This window comes from Hemiscyllium ocellatum, unplaced genomic scaffold, assembly GCF_020745735.1.
Source record: "Hemiscyllium ocellatum isolate sHemOce1 unplaced genomic scaffold, sHemOce1.pat.X.cur. scaffold_223_pat_ctg1, whole genome shotgun sequence".
In the NCBI taxonomy this organism is placed as follows: domain Eukaryota; kingdom Metazoa; phylum Chordata; class Chondrichthyes; order Orectolobiformes; family Hemiscylliidae; genus Hemiscyllium; species Hemiscyllium ocellatum.
Window position 1 is genome coordinate 888,261 of NW_026868018.1, and position 16,567 is coordinate 904,827.

At 45.7% G+C, this 16,567-nt stretch overlaps 1 long non-coding RNA gene across 3 annotated transcripts in view; it reads right to left on the reverse strand.

Moving 5' to 3' along the window:
• The window catches only part of LOC132811604 (uncharacterized), a 56,634-nt gene that overhangs the window by 39,059 nt on the left and 1,008 nt on the right, over positions 1 to 16,567 (reverse strand). For 2 of the 3 annotated variants that reach the window (XR_009643303.1, XR_009643302.1), the window contains exons 2-3: positions 6,635 to 6,743; positions 1,523 to 1,629 (exon numbers count right to left, since the gene is read on the reverse strand). This is a non-coding gene — a long non-coding RNA (uncharacterized LOC132811604). Of the gene's footprint in view, positions 1 to 1,522; positions 1,630 to 6,634; positions 6,744 to 11,072; positions 11,130 to 16,567 lie in introns of those variants that run through there. The other variant, XR_009643304.1, reaches the window with a different exon arrangement.

A 16,567-nucleotide genomic window follows, 5' to 3' on the forward strand; every position in this document is an offset into this window, starting at 1 on the left:
GATCCCTGGCTTGTAGGGATTATCTTTTAAGAAAAAGCTGAAAATGTTGGGACTCTACTCACTGGATTTGGGAAGAATGAGAGGTGATCTCATTGTAACATGCAGGATTCTTAAGGAGATTGACAGGGTAAATACTGAGAGGATGTTTCCCATCATGAGGGATCTGGAATCAGATACTCGGATAGTCACGGAATCAAGGGTTCTGTTTTAGATTCGTCAAGTTTAAGGCAACATCAACACGGGTCAGGGGTTTCAGTAGCAATGGAGCTGGGGTGAAGGGGGCGGGGGGAAGCAACGTTTTAGAGATTGGAATTCCTGGTGTTTGTGATTGTGTAGATACCTGATCAGAAGGTCACCTTGGGGTTACAGATATGAGAGCAATATTGTGAAGAGTGTAGTTCTGCCTCAGACAGTTCCCAGGGAGAGGGAGGGGCTCAGCAGTAAGGGAAAGGAATTTGTAATAGCAACTGAAGGCAATGGGTTTAACCATTTCAATGTTCCGTTGCAGGAAATTGCAGCCAATCGCGTAGTGGGAGTGTGATGAGCAGTTTGATAACTGAGTAATGGCGAGGGATGATGGGGAGGGAGAGCTAGGCATTGTCAGTGTACATGTGAACCCTCAGACGGTGCTTTTGGACGATGTCAACTCCTGACAGTATGTGGGTGAGAAACAGGAGGGACCAAGAATCGATCCTTGAGGGACACCACATACAAGGAATTTAGAAAGGAATGGGAGAGTGGGGATGGAGTAGGTTTTTCCAACAACGGTGAGGTCAAAATATTACTTCGTAGCAGAATGGGAGAGAAGGACATAACCAGAAAAGACAGACAGACAGAACAAGGAACAATACCTGTGATTTGGTGAGGGGAGGGAGGTGGGGGTGATGTGGAGGAAGAGCCCAACTCCAAAAACACACTTTCTTCATTGGTGACATCACCCAACTCCACCCTAGTCTCAGCTCATTTACTGAATGCAGGGATGGACGAGTATTTATCTCCAGACTTAATTATCCAAACACTCTTGGCCAGCCTCCCACATTCAACTTACATGTAATCTCAAGAGTATCTTAAACCCTCCTGCCCAAGTGCTCACTTGTACCAAAACTAGTTGATCCATCGAAAGGCTCCTATTTACAGGCAACAATTTAAAATTCTCACCCTGTGAACATCCCTGTCTCCCTGCACCACACACCCTGCAAGACCTTGACAACTCATTTGTGTTTATTCATTGCTTCACCTGTCTGGCTGTTTCTACTGTTGCCAAGGCAACACTGTCTGGAATTCCCACCTGAACCCTCTCAGACCTGCTTTCCTCTTTTAAGGTGTTCTCAAAAACCTGCTCATTTGGCAATGCTTTTGATCACTTGACCTAGTATCTCAATCTGTGGCCTTATGCCAGAATTTTTCAATAGTATTTCTGTGAAATTATAAACATGATTAAAAAAAACAAACTGTTGCTGATTTGCACATACATTGTCAACTCTTCAATATTGCTGAGTGAATAATCTATAACAGCTCTTACCCAACCACATTGTGGGAGCACCTTCACCACACGAATTGCAGCTGGACAGGGAAATCAAACATCACCCTCTCCACAGGCAATGGGGCTTTGGCACTGATCACTGGGATCTGTGGAGGGAGAAACACAGTTGCTATTTCAGGGAGTGCAAAATGCATTATAAGGAGGGAAAATGGGGCAGAATTTGGGATTTTCAAATTTGTGATTCACAATGTGCACTAAGTTCTGTAAAACCTTTCATGCCATACCATGAAAATTTCCTTCTCTTTCTGGTCTATGTCTTTCCTTTCCCCTGCCCTGCACCTTCACACATCTCCAATGCCTTGGCCACAACAACACTGTACTGTCAGTGAAGCTTATCACGTGGTTGAGTATTGTCCCGCCCCTCATTCACTCCGATTGGTTGAAGGACCAACTGGCACATCCTGGTCCTCGAGTCCCCGTCCCCCCACTCTTATTGGTCCTGCGCTGACATCAATTATCCGAGGCCCATTGTGGGCTGGAGCATGCTCAGTGCTTCCTGCTTTTGCTGCTGTTCATCAGGTATAAGAGAGAGAGAGGGCTCATCCCTGTTTCTCCTGATGTCAGACAATAACAACAACTACCTGCATTGTATGTAGCCTTTCACATTGACAAATCTCCTAAAATGCTTCCCGGATGATGGAAACGTTGATTAAAGAGAACGATTTTTAGATACATCTTTAAGGCGGACAGAGGGGGTGAGGGAGGATATTCCAAAGGTGTGTGTCCTCAGCAGCTCCAATCGTGCAGTGATATAGGTGGGCAACAGCTTACAATGGAGACAGTTAGTGGCTAACCACAGGTTAACAACCTCATGTCGTAGCCACCTCATGTCACAGCCTGTCATTACACACTACCTATGGTTAGCCACTAATAGTCTCCATTAACAGCTAGTCACCCTCCCCCAGTCAGATCGTTATCCACTCCTTTATCCAACCGCTCTTCTCACTCTATCCCCACCTTTACTCCTTTTATCTTGCCCCCATCCCCCCACACTATCTTCTGCACATAAACGGACTTTTTTTACTCAGTAACATCTGTTCTGTGGAAGGGACACCGGATCTGAAACGTTAACTCTGATTTCTCGTCACAGATGCTGCCAGACCTGCTGAGCTTCTCCAGACCCTCCTGGTTGTTGTTTCTGTTTTACATCTTCCGCAGTTCTTTTGGTTTTAATTTACCGGGAGTTTGTAATTCAGGTCCAACAGCCTCTGTCCCAGTCCCTGCTGTCTCTCCCACCCCCACCCAGTGACACTGCACCTGCACAGCTCATGGACAGGTGTCGTCTTGCTGGCCACACCCCTCATTCACTCCCATTGGCTGCAGGACCACACAGACTCTCCTCCTATTGGTCTGGAGCTGCCGTTAATCAAGCCGGCGCCGATTGAGAGGTGAGCTCCTCCCTCTCTCTGCCTTGGGATGAGCTTCATCATTCACAGTGAATGGGGCAGTATCACAGAGCACAGGGGCTGGGGGCTATTCAGCCCATTGGAGCTGTCCTCTCTCCCTCTGTAGATGGTGCAAATCTGTCCCAACTACCCCCAAATCTTTCCTTAAAAAGTAAAATTCCAAGTCTGTTTCAAAATACCTGCTGAATCTGTGTCGTTCAGACTGTTCCAGATGCTCAGAACTTACTGAGTAAAATAATGTTCACATTTTCACCTTGTATTATTTGCCAATTACTTGAAAGTAGTTACTAAAAATTGTGACAGGGTTAACAATTCCTCTCTCTCTTTGCAAATTCAAGACCTTGGAACAAAATCGGCACCAGGTCAAAATCACTGCTTCACCTTCTCAGCTCCAAGGATAATAATCTGTGCTTCAGCTAGCTCTGCACAAAAGAGAGGAATGCATCTTAATTTATTAAGATCAAAGAAACAGAACTCCAGTCCAATTCGTCTGTGCCAACAAGGAATCCTAAACTAATGAATTCCCATTTACCATCTATTGGCCTGTATCCATCAAAACCCTTCCTATTCATGTACCCAATTGGAAGCCTTAAAAATGTTGTGATTTTATCAGCCTCCACTACTTCATCTGGTAGCCCCTCCCATACACACACCACACTCAGCTTGAAAATGTTGCCAGTTCGATCCCTTTTAAATCTTTGCCCTCTCAACTTAAACTCATGTGCTCTAGTTTTGGACCCACCTAACCTGAGGAAAAAGGATGCCAGCTGCTCACCTTATCCACGCGCCTCGTGATTTTATAAATCTCAATGAAGTCACCTCTCAGTCTTTGACTCTCCAGAGAAAATAGCCCCAGCCTATTCAGCCCCTCCCTGTAGCCCAAATCCTCCAATCCTGGTAACGTTTTTGTAAATCTTGTCCAAACCTTTTCAAATTTCACAACATCCTTCCCAGAACAGGGAAATTCAAACTGAAAACAGAATTCCAGAAGTGGCTTAATCAACGTCCTGTCCAGCCACAATATGACGTCCCAGCTTCTGTATTCAATGCATTGACCATTAACGGAGAGCGTTAATGGAGTCCCATTTGCCAGCGGTTCACCCTTATCCCTCTAAAACCTCCCTCTTCAAGTACCCAGTCAGACGCCTTTTAAATGCTGCAATTGTACTAGCCTCCACCCCTTCCTCTGGCAGCTCATTCCATACTTGCAATGCCCTCAACTTAAACACGATACCCCTTAAATCCCCTTTAAATCTTTTCCCTCTCACCTTAAGCCTGTACCCTCTCGTTCTGGAGCCACCGAACTTGGGAAAAAGTCCCTGACTGCTCACCTTATCCATGCCCTTCATGACTTTATAAGATCACCTCTCAGCCTCCAAATCTCCAGGGAAAATAGTCCCAGCCTATTCAGCCTTTCCCAATAGCTCAAATCGTCCAACCCCAGGAAAGTCCTTGCAAATGTTTTCTGAACCCTTTCAAGTTTCTCAACATTATTCCAAGAACAGGGAGATTGGAACTGAAAACAGAATTCCAGAAGGGCCTTCATCAGTGCCCTGTCCAGCTACAATATGACATCACAACAGACCAATAACGGGGAGCGTACCAAATGCTGCATTCACTCCCCTGCCTACCTGTGACTCTACTTTCAGGGAACTATGAACCTGCACTCCAAGGTCCCATTGTTCAGCAATGTTCCCCAGGACTTTACCATTAAGTGCATAAGTCCTGCCCTGATTTGCCTTTCCAAAATATAACAGCTCACATTTATCTAATTTGAACTCAGTCTGCAATTCCTTGCTCCAATGGCCCATCTGATCAAGATCCTGTTGTATTCTGAACTAACCTTCTTCACTGTCCACTACACCTCCAATTTTGGTGTCTTCTGTAAACCTACTGCCCATATCTCATATATTCACATCCAAGTCATTTATTTAAGGGCCCAATATCCATCCCTGCAGCACACTGCTGCTCACAGGCCTCCAATCCGCAAAGCAACCCTCCATCATCATTCTCTGTCTCCTACATTCAAGGTAGTTTTGTAATGGCTTGCTCTCCCTGCATTCCATGTGATCTAACCCTGCTACCCAGTCTGCTTTGTGGAACCTTGTTGAATGTCCATATAAACAGCATTCACCGCCTGGCTTAATCAATTTTCTTTGTCACTTCAAAACACTCACTCAAGTTAGTGAGACCCAACTGTGCATGTACAAAGCCACAGTGACTCTCCCTGATCATTCCTTACCTTTCCAAATAGATGGATATCCTGTCCATTCGAACAACTTGCCTGCCTGACTTCAGGCTCACTGTTCTCTTGTTCCATGGCCTCTCCTTACCACCTTTTTAAAATAATGGCACCCACCTCACCTGTCACTATCAAGGATACAAATATCACAGGAGAGGCCCAACAATCACTTCCCTAGATTTCCGGAAAGTTCCAGGATACACCTGATCAGGTTCCACGGCTTTATCCACCTTGATGCGATATAAGATATCCAGTCCCACCTCCTCTGTAACATGGACACTTTTCAAGTTATCACTGTTTATTTCTCCAAACTCTCGAGCTTCCATATACTTCTCCAGTAAAAATGACGTAAAATATTTGCATATATTTCACACCCTCTGTGATTCCATAGACAGCCTTGTTGACCTTTAAGCGGTCCTATTCTCTGGTCCAGTTAATCTTTTGTCTGTGATATATTCGTTTAATCTCTTTGGATTCTATTCCAGGACATCCCAGAAAGGCCTACTTCAAGGACCGTAACTTTCCTCCGACTTGATCAACAATGCCCTCCAACACATACCCTCCACTTCCCGCACCTCCACCTTTACCCCACCCCTCCAGCCACAATAAAGAATACAGCCCTGCGGGCTTCATCTTCCACCCCACTAATCTCCAGATACAGCGCATTAACCTCTTATTTCTGCTACCTAAAGTCAGACCCCACCATAGACATATTTCCCTCCCCACCGCTATCTGCGTTCCACAGAGACCATTCCCTCTGCACCTCCCTTGTTAGGTCCACACCCCCCCACCAACACATGCTCCACACCTTTGACCTTCCCTTACCGCCACGGGAAATGTAAAACGTTCAGCCACACGTCACTGAGCTCTGTCCAGGACCTCAAAACGATCTTTTCACATCAGGCAGAGATTTGCCTGCACATCCCAAAACCTCATATACTGCATCTGGACACTATGGGAAATTTAACATGGTTCATCCAACTAACCTACACATCTTTGGACTGTGGGAGTAAATTTGAATATCCGAAGGAAACCCTCACAAACACTGGGGAGAATGTGCCAACTCCAACACAGACAGTTGCCTGAGGCTGGTATCAAACCCAGGTCTCTGTTGCTGAGGAAGCAGCGCTAACCACTGAGCCACAATACTGTGGGATCTTTGGTGCTGATGTGCTGCCCCACTGATACCTCAGGCACTCACCCTGCCTCATTTCCTAAGAGGCAGTGATGATGGAGTGAAATTATCACTAGACAGTTAATCCAGAGACCCAGATAACGTTCTGGGGACCTGGGTTTGAATCCCATCACGGCAGATTTTGGAACGTGAATTCAATAAATATCTGGAAAAAATAATCTAGTGACGAGAAGGAATCCATTGTCAATTGTTGAAAAAACCCATGTGGTTCACTCATGACCTTTAGGGAAGGAAAATGCCATCCTTACCTGGTCTGGTCTGCATGGGACTCCAGACCTATAGCAACGTGGTTGATTCTTAACTGCCCTCTGGGTAAACGCAGCAATAAATGCTGGCCGAGCCAGTGACAGCCTCATCCTGTGAATGAATAAAGGAAACAGGTCAGGTTTTGTTCCTTCTCTAGTAGGTACATCCTACAAACTGAATCAGAAATGTTCTCGTACACACTGAACAAATACATTTCCATCCAAGCCCTTAACACTACAGCACTCCGAGGCTATGTTGGTAAAGTTAAAGCCCCTTATCATTGCAACTATATTATTCTTACAGATAACTGAGGTCTCCTGGTAAAATTCTGTCTCAATTCCCTGCTGACTATTGGGAGAGAGTCTATAATACAATCCCAGTAAGATGGTCATCCCTTTCTTATTTCTCAGTACTACACAAGTAACTTGCCTGGAGGTATTCCCAGGAATATCCTCCCGAAGCCCAGCCATAATGTTATCCCTAATCAAAAACACCTCTCCCCCTGCTCTGTTGTCCCCTTGCTATAGCATCTATACCTGGAACATTAAGCTGCTAGTCCTATCCATCCCTGAGTGCTGCCTCTGTAATTGCTGTAATATCCCAGTACCATGTTCAAAACCATACCCTGAGCCCACCTGCCTGACCTGTCAGGTCTCTTGCACTGAAATAAATGCAGTGCAACTGGTCCGTCCCACCTCATTCTGTAGCTTGCTCTTGCCAGCCTTGACAGTCTGACCGGTGAACAGTACCAGCCTCAGACTCACCTCTTTTCTCACTATCTCTTTAGGATTACCCCGACTCCCTCACTGGTTTAACGTCTCCCGAGTGGCACTAGCAAATCTCCCTGCTCGTCAGGAGCCCATGCTTTCCCCTTCCTATGCCATTGGTACCAATGTACAATGTCCTCCCACTGGTTATTTTCCCTTTTGAGAATATTCTGCTCCCTCTGTGAGACATCCTTGCCACTGGCACCAGGGCAGCACCACCCCATTCTGATGCCTCACTGTCAGGTGCAGAAATGGCAGACTGTGCCCCTGACTAGAGAGTCCCCTATCACCATCGATCGTGTGGAACTGGATATACCTCACATTATGTTAGAAGCCAGTCTCAGTCCCAGTAACTTGGCTGTCAGTGCTACATTCCCCTGAAAGTCTATTACCAACTACATTTTCCAAAACAGTACACTTGTCTGAGATGGAGATAGCCACAGAAGACTCCTGCAGTACCTACCTACCCCTCCTAGCTTTCCTGGGGGTAACCCAACTACCTGACTGTATCTGCAGTATCCTGCAATCCTGAGACTGCACCTATCACACTCCCCGGCTCCTGTCAATTCCTCACTGCCTTTAATCACTCCTCCACCAATCCATGCGATCCAATTGAATTTGTAATCACACTTCCTGCAGACATAATCATCAGGATCATTGAAACTCTCCCTAATTTCCCACATCCAACAGGAACAGCACGCCACTCTACAACAGGCCATCACTCTGCCTTAATAATCTACAGACCAAGGCAAAGGCACAGTCTTACTGCTCGATAAATACTGCCCGAGAATAACTTATGTTTTATATCTTAAACATTTAATCAAGAGACCGTAAGACATTAAAAAGAAATCCTCACTTTACTCACTATTGTAGATTTAATAAAATAAAACTGACTAAGATTGATGTTTGAAGAGACTGAAACTCACTGAGCTGATCCCCGGCTCTGAGTACTTCCAAGGGTGAGGTCTCTCCGAGGGCAGCTGTGAAATGTCACTGTTTCTCTTCTCTGCCTACTCCATTTCCAGAGGTTTTTAACTTCACAGCAAGTCAGCTCAGAGAGGTCACTGCTTGGTTTTATTCACTGGGGGTTGCCTTTGCTGCCCAGACCAGTATTTATTGGCCACCTTTCCTTGTCTTGGAGAAAGTGGTGGCTAACCGCCTCCCTGAAATGCTGCAGTCCATGTACACCACAGTGATGTTTGGACAACAGTCCCCCTCTGGCCCCACAACCCTCCCTGTCTCTGTAATCCCCCTCCGGCTTCAGAAATTACACGTCTGTGGCATCAGATTTTTATTTGGATTCGTTTTTGTTTAATAAACACCACCCACCCGCCCCCCCCACAAAAAAAAGTGAAATATTTCACCCCCAAACAAATTTCCGTTGATTGACCTTTTGGAGAGGCTGACACATGGAGGTTGCAGTACTTTATCTCACATTGTATGCGTAGAATGATGGAACTTTCTTTTAAACATTGCTAAAAAGGGAGGCAATGGCTTAATGCTATTCCTGCCAGACGAGTGATATGTGCAATGTTCCGAGGATTAGGGTTAGAATCCCAGCATGGCTGATGACGGCATCGGAATTCAATACAATCTAGAATGAAAAGGCGAATGATGACCATGAAACTATTGTCGATTGTTAGAAAACCCATCTGGTTCACTCATGTCCTGCAGGGATGGAAACGGTCATCCTCACCTGGTCTGGCCTACATGTGACTCCAGACCCACAGCAATGTGGTTAACTCTCAACTGCCCTCAGGAAAACTACTTTAAAAACTGTTAACAAATACCCCGCAGGTATCACTTAAAAACTGGCTGTTCCCATTGGGACCATGTGAATTTCTGAACGGCCTGAACTAAAAATGAATTTCAGTTTCACCTTCTCCCTGTCTCCCCTCGCTCTGTTTTCATCTAACTCCAAAACACTCATTGAGCCAAGTAGCACACACAGTGCAGCCCTGTCATTGTCATTGCCTGCTCACACCTACACTGCCCTCAGCCTCCTGTACTGTTCCAGTGTATCTCAATGGGAGCTCAGGGACAGCATCTCATCTTTCAATTCAGCCCTTTGTAACCCCAGAGTCAACATGGACCTTAGCAGTTTCTGAATGAACAGTCAGTTGTCAGAAGCTGGAACATTCCACCTGAAAAGGTACTGGAATTTGAATCCAAAAGGACATTTAATGGGAAGTTTGCAGGTAATTGAAAATATGAAGTTTACGGGTTAACATCACGAAGTGGGTGCCTGGGTCTAAATCTGAGGGTTCTTACAAAGAGACGAGGTGTAATTTGGATAAATCTGTGCTCCCTCTCAGGGCAATATCTCCTTCCTCAGCTGCAGGGCCCAGAACAGAGCACACACCCAAAGGGTGATCCAACCACAAATTTGTACATCTTTCTGCTTAACAAAAATATCGGAGATATTTTCCCACAAACAGAACAGACAAACCTTTCTCCTTCCACAGTTAAATGCCAATGATATTCAGATCCTGATGACTCCACTGACTGTAAAAACTTGCTTTTGAGATCCCAGCCTCAATTATTCTGATTTAATATCCTATGAAATGAATTCACAAAACAAAACTCAGTCAGTACAGGAAGAATATAAAGACATACTTTTCTCTTGGTATGTGCTTGATGTGTAAATGCCTCTCCTAAAATCACACGCTATTCCTGCCAGACGAGTGATATGTGCAATGACACCCCACCTCCGCCCCCCCCAACCACCCCCCCCCATCCTAGGAATGGGACATGTCCATGTGCCTCATTGTACCTTGCCCCCAATAAAGATGGCGGCCATATCCCAGGACCTTTCACCGCCTGAGGGCCGCAGCCATTTTCCCATCTGCTGCAAAGGTGGGAAAGAGTTTCTAATTCAGACTAACGTTCCGCACAGAGTGTAATTAAGACTTCCCAGTCTAAAGTGCCTCATTATCTCCTGTCTCCGAGGCCATTCTCCCCTTCTCTGTTTGTGTCTCCCACATTCACCAATGGCCGAGTCACGTGGCACTGCACAGGGAGAGTTACTGGTGACGTGTCATCCCACTGGCCACGCCCCTCATTCACTCCCATTGTTTGGATGACCAGCTGGTTCCACTTGGTCCACCAGTCCCACCCCCTTTTCCTATTGGTCCGAAGCTGCCATCAATCAGCTGGACCCCATTGTGAGGTCAGTGGTGGGATCCTCCCCCTGCCTGAATCAAACCCGGAAGGTGGATGGATGGTGTCAATCAGGAACAACAAGCAGGAGGTGCTGGGAAAGCTCAGCAGGTCTGGCAGCATCTGGGAACAGGAATCTGTCCAGTGGCCCTTCCTCAGGACCGATGGGAGCTGGGAAAATTAGAATCCTGACAGTGTGGAAACAGGCCATTCGGCCATAAAAGTCCACAGCGTATCTCCGAAGAGTATCCCACCCAGACCCATTCCCCTACCCTATTACTGTATATTTCTCCTGAATAATGCACCTCACCTACACATCCCTGAGCATTATGGGAAATTTAGCTTGGCCAATTCAACTAACCTGCAGATCTTTGTACTGCAGGAGATAGGGGTTAAAGAGTAAATAATGGGCAGGGACAGAACCCAAAGAGAGACAGGAACATTTGGAAAGACAAAGGAGTGGATTATGATCTGATTGGGAGAGTGCATAGCTGTTAATGGAGGGGACAGGAACCTGTGTCTGGCAGCATCTCAGTGGAGGTGGCGGAAATGGCGACTGATGATCTACGTTTTGCTGCAAAAACAGACCCCGAGCTTCCAGCTGCCTGCCACTTTAACACACGAGCCTGTTCCCTGGCCAACGTCTCTGTCTCATGCTTACTGCAGTGTTCCAGTGAGGCCAGAACATACCAAATGGCCCGTATTTCAAGGACTGCAATTTCCCCTCCCATGTGGTCAATACCATCCACTATATCTCCTCCACTTCCTGCACCTCTGCCTTTGAAACCCACACCTCCAACTGCAACAAGGATAGACCACCCCCCCTCCCCCCACCAAGTCCTTACCTTCCACCCAGATACAACACATCATCCTCTGCCGTTTCCACAACCTACAATCAGACTGCACCACCAGATTCTTAAGGGGTTTGACAGAATAAATACTGATGTGTCTGAGGGTAAATACAGAGGGGGGAGTTTGAAACCAGATTCTGAGTCAGTCACAGAATCAAGGGTTCTGTTTCGGATTCATCAAGTTTAAGGGAACACGGGTAAGGGGTTTCAGTAGCAATGGATCTGGAGTGAGGAGACAAGCAACATTTAAGAGATTGGAATTCCTGGTGTTTGGGATTGTGTAGATGTCTGATCAGAAGGTCAGCTTCACATCAGATACAACTGTAATATTGTGAAGAGTGTAGTTCTGCTGCATCGTTCCCAGTGAGAGGGAGAGGCTCAGCAGTAAGGGAAAGGAATTTGTCAGACAATGGGTTTAACCATTACAATGTTTCATTGGAGGAAACTGCACCTAATCGAGTAGTGGGAATGTGGTAAGCAGTTTGATAACTGAGTAACAGTGGAGTAATGGAGAGGGATGATGGGGGGGGAGAGCTGGGCATCGTCAGTGTACATGTGAAACCTAACATGGTGCTTTTGCACAATGGCACCTCCTGGCAGTATGTATGTGAGATACAGGAGGGGCCAAGGACACCAAATGCAAGGAACTCAGAAAGGAAAGGGAGAGAGTGGAGATGGAGCAGGATTTTGGGAGAGAAGGATAAAACCAGAAAAGACAGAACAAGGAACAATATTGGTGAATCAGTGAGGGGGACTGATGAGAAGGAGGAGGAAAGAGAGTTGGAAAGTCTATAGTTTAGTGAAATTAGGGTAAAGGGTCAAGATGAGTTCTGATAAGGCTTGACAAGAGACTGGAAGAAGATGTAAGTTTAGGACAAAAACCAGGAACACCATGTGAGGCAGTTTGGCTCTGTGGGCTAGTGAGAGGGAGGGAAGCAGCAGATTGGATTATCTCAGTCTTAGTGACAGAGAAACGCCATGTGCTCCAAACTCTTCTTGTTGGAGGGAAGGATGGAGGAGACAGGAGGATGGACAGTGTTTCACAAAGAAACAAAACCTGGGTAAGTGATATTTAAAGTGATTAAACAAACCTAATATATTTAACTTTTATCCAAAATATTAAAACAAATGACTGAAGTCCTGGTTCGAATCCCAACTTGGCAGATGGTGGAATCTGAATTCAAGAAAAAAATAACTGGAATTAGGAATCTCCTGATCTCCATGAAACCATTGTCAATGGCAAAAACAATCCTGCCAACCCGACAGTGGCCCAGCCAGCTACTCACTGTATTAATCACTGCAAAGTCTCAACAAAGGAATGAAACTGGGTGGACCACTCGGTATCTAACAAGGCACCAGAAAATACAGCCACAGAATCAGCCCTCTGGATGGTGCAACGTCCCCCAGACTAACATCTGGAGTTTGGTGCCAAAATGTGCAGAGCTGTCTCACAGACCAATCAAGGAACAGCCTGACATTCTCATACTCATGAAATCAACCCTTACAGACAATGACCAGACACCACCATCACCATCCCAAGATATTGAGATTGTGGTGATGGAAAAGCACAACAGGTCAGACAGCATCCGAGGAGCAGCAGAATCGACGTTTCGAGCCTAAGCCCTTCATCAGCCTGACCTGCTGCGCTTTTCCAGCACCACACTCTCGACTCTGATCTCCAGCATCTGCAGTCTTCACTTTCTCCTGAAATCTCTGAATATGTCCTGTCCCACCAGCAGGACAGACCAGGAAGAGGTGGTGGCACAGACAGGGAGGATTTGCTCTCGGAGTACTCAGCATTGACTCCGGACACCAGGAAGTCTCATGGCTCCTGTTGATTACTAGGTACCATCCTCCCTTGGCTGATGAATCACTTCTCCTTCATGTTGAACACCATTTGGAGGAAGCACTGAGGAAGTAAAATGGTGTCAAACGTACTCTGGGTACAGGATTTCAATGTCCACAATCGAGACTAGCTCTGCAACAGAATTACTGACTGAGCTGGTCAGGTCCTAAAGGACACAGCTGTTCAACTGAGTCTGCAATGGGTGGTGAGGGAACCAAGAGGGAAAAAACATACTTGATCTCATTGTTATGAATTGACCAGCTGCAGATACATCTGTCCATGACGGTATCGGACAGGACACATTCCTCTTGGAGACAAAGTCTTGGCTGAAAGTTGAGAAAAACCTCCATTGTGTTGAGTGACACTATCACCGTTCTAAATGGGACAGACTTTGAAGAGATGTAGAATCTCAAACTGGATCTCTGAGGCACTGTGGGACATCAACAGCAGCAGAACTGTACTCCAGCACAATCTGTAATCTAATGGGTTTGTAAATCCTGCTCTCACCCATCACAATGGACAGGAAAGGAGGGCATGCTAAGAGCAGCACCAGGTGTACCTAAAAATGAAGTGCCAACCTGGTGAAGCTACCAAACAGGACCATCTGCATTTCAAACAGCATCAGCACCAAGCCACAGAGCTAAGTGATCCTACATCCAATGGAACAGATCGGAACTCTGCAGTTCTGCTACACCCAGTTGTGAATGGTGATGGACAATTAAATAACTCACTTGAGGAAGCATCACAGATATCCCCACCTTTACTGATGGAGGGGCCTCACACATCCATGCACCAGATACGACAACAGCATTTGCAGCTATCTGTATCCAGAAGTGCAAAGTGGGATGATCCATCTCATCCTTCTGCAGTGGTTTCCAACATCACAGATGCGAGTTTTAAGCCAGTTTGATTCAGTTTGGATAACATCAAGAAATGGCTAAGTAGTGCAAAGGCTACGGGCTCTGGCAATAATACTGACAGAGGAGGTTCCAGACTGAGTCTGTCTGTCATAGAGAGTATGGCTGCCTCATGGAGTTTGAAGCACTGCAATGGGTCCATGCAAGTCATGTTAGTCAAGGATATTATAACGGTGGCTGAGAGTACTTTTGATGAGGACTCTATTACTGAGGTAGTGTGGGCTGAGGTTAGAAACAGGAGAGGAGAGGTCACACTGCTTAGAGTTTTTTTTATAGGCCTCCACAGAGTTCCAGGGAAGTTGAAGAGAGGATTAGCAAAATTATTCTGGGTAAGAGCAAAAGTACCAGGGTGGGCATTATGGGGGACTTTAGCTTTTGTGCAGAGAGGTAGCGAGTCTGTTTGAGAACGTGGCTGAAGAGCTTATGGGGGACTTTAGCTTCCCCAACATTGACTGGGAATGCTATAACTCTCATATGTTGGGTGATCAATTTTTGTCCAGTGTGTACAGGAGGGGTTCCTGATACAGTATGTCGAAGGCCAACAAGAGGGGAGGCCACATTGGATCTGGTGATTGGTAATGAACCAGGCCAGGTGTTTGATTTAGTTTTAGGTGAGCACTTTGGAGAGAATGACCATAATTCAGATATGTTTAGTTTAGCATTGGAAAGGGACAGGTACATGCCACAGGGCAAGAGTTATCAATGGGGCAAGGACAATTATAATGCAATTACGCAGGAATTGGGATGCATAGAATAGCGTAGCAAAATGCAGGGGATGCAGAGAATGAAAATGTGAAGCTGGTTTATGGGACAGATATTGCACGTCCTTGATAGGTATGTCCCTGTCAGGCAGGGAGGAAGTGATAAGGTAAGGGATCCGTGGTTTATTACAGAAATTGCATCGCTTGTTAAGAAGAAGAAGGAGGCTTATGTGTTGATGAGACAAGATGGTTCAGATGAGGAGATGGAGAGTTACAGATCAGATAGGGAGGATTTAAAGAGAGAGTTAAGAAGAGCAAAGAGAGGACACGAGCAGTCTTTAGCAAATAGAATAAAGGAGAACCCTAAAGTTTTCTATAGGTATGTGAGGAATAAAATGATGATTACGGTAGGAACAGGTCCAATCAAAGACAGAATGGGAAGTTGAGTGTGCACCATGTGGAGATCGGAGAGGTGCTAACGAACATTTCTCATTGGTTTTCACTCAGGGAAAGGAGAATATTGTAGAGGAGAAGAATGTGGTATGAGATATTAGACTAGAAAGGATCGTGATTAGTTAGAAACAGGTGTTATCAATTCTAGAAAGAGTGAAAGTAGACAAGTCCCCTGGGTTGGATGGGATTTATCCAAGGATTCTCTGGGAAGCTAGGGAGGAGATAGCAGAGCATTTGGCTTTCATATTTGAGTCATCATTGTCTACACGTTTGGTACCAGAGGACTGGAGGATTGCAAATGTTGTGCCTTTGTTCAAGGGCAGTAGAGATGACCCAGGTAATTATACACCAGTGAGCCTGACTTCTGTTGTAGGAAAGGTTTTGGGAAGGATTATAAGAGATGAGATTTATAATCATCTTGCAAACAACAATTTGATTTCAGATAATCAACATGGTTTCATTAAGGCAGGTCATGTCTCGCAAACCTCATTGAGGTTTTTGAGAAGGTGACCAAGCATGTAGATGAGGGTAGGGAAGTTGACGTGGTATACATGGACTTCAGTAAAGCCTTTGATAAGGTTCCACATAGTAGGCTGTTGGAGAAAATGCAGAGGCATGGAAATGAGGGTGATTTAGCAGTTTGGATTAGACACTGGCTTTCTAAAGGAAGGCAGCGAGTGGTGGTTGATAGAAAATATTCAACTGGAGTCCAGTTACTAGTGGTGTGCTACAAAAATCTGTTTTGGGACCACCACTGCTGTTTGTCATTTTTAGAAATGACTTAGATGCAAGCATAGGTAGATGGATTAGTAAATTTGCTGATGACACTAAAGTCGGTGGAGTAGTGGACAGTGTGGAAGTGTGTTACAGATTGCAGGGGGACTTGGATAAACTGCAGAATTGGGCTGAGAGGTGGCAAATGTAGTTCAATGCAGCTAAATGTGAGGTGATGCACTTTGAGAAGAATAACAGGAAGGCAGAGTACTAGGTCAATGGAAAGATTCTTGGTAGTGTGGATGTGCAGAGGGATGTCGGAGTCCATGTACATAGATCCCTGAAAGTTGCCACCCAGGTGGGTAGTACTGTTAAGGTGACATATGGTGTGTTAGGTTTCATTCATAGAGTAATTGAGTTCCAGAGCCGCAATATCATGCTGCAAAGATACAAAAAGCTGGTGCAGCCATATTTGGAATACTGTGTGCAGTTCTGGTGCCCATATTTGGGGAAGGACAGGAGGAATT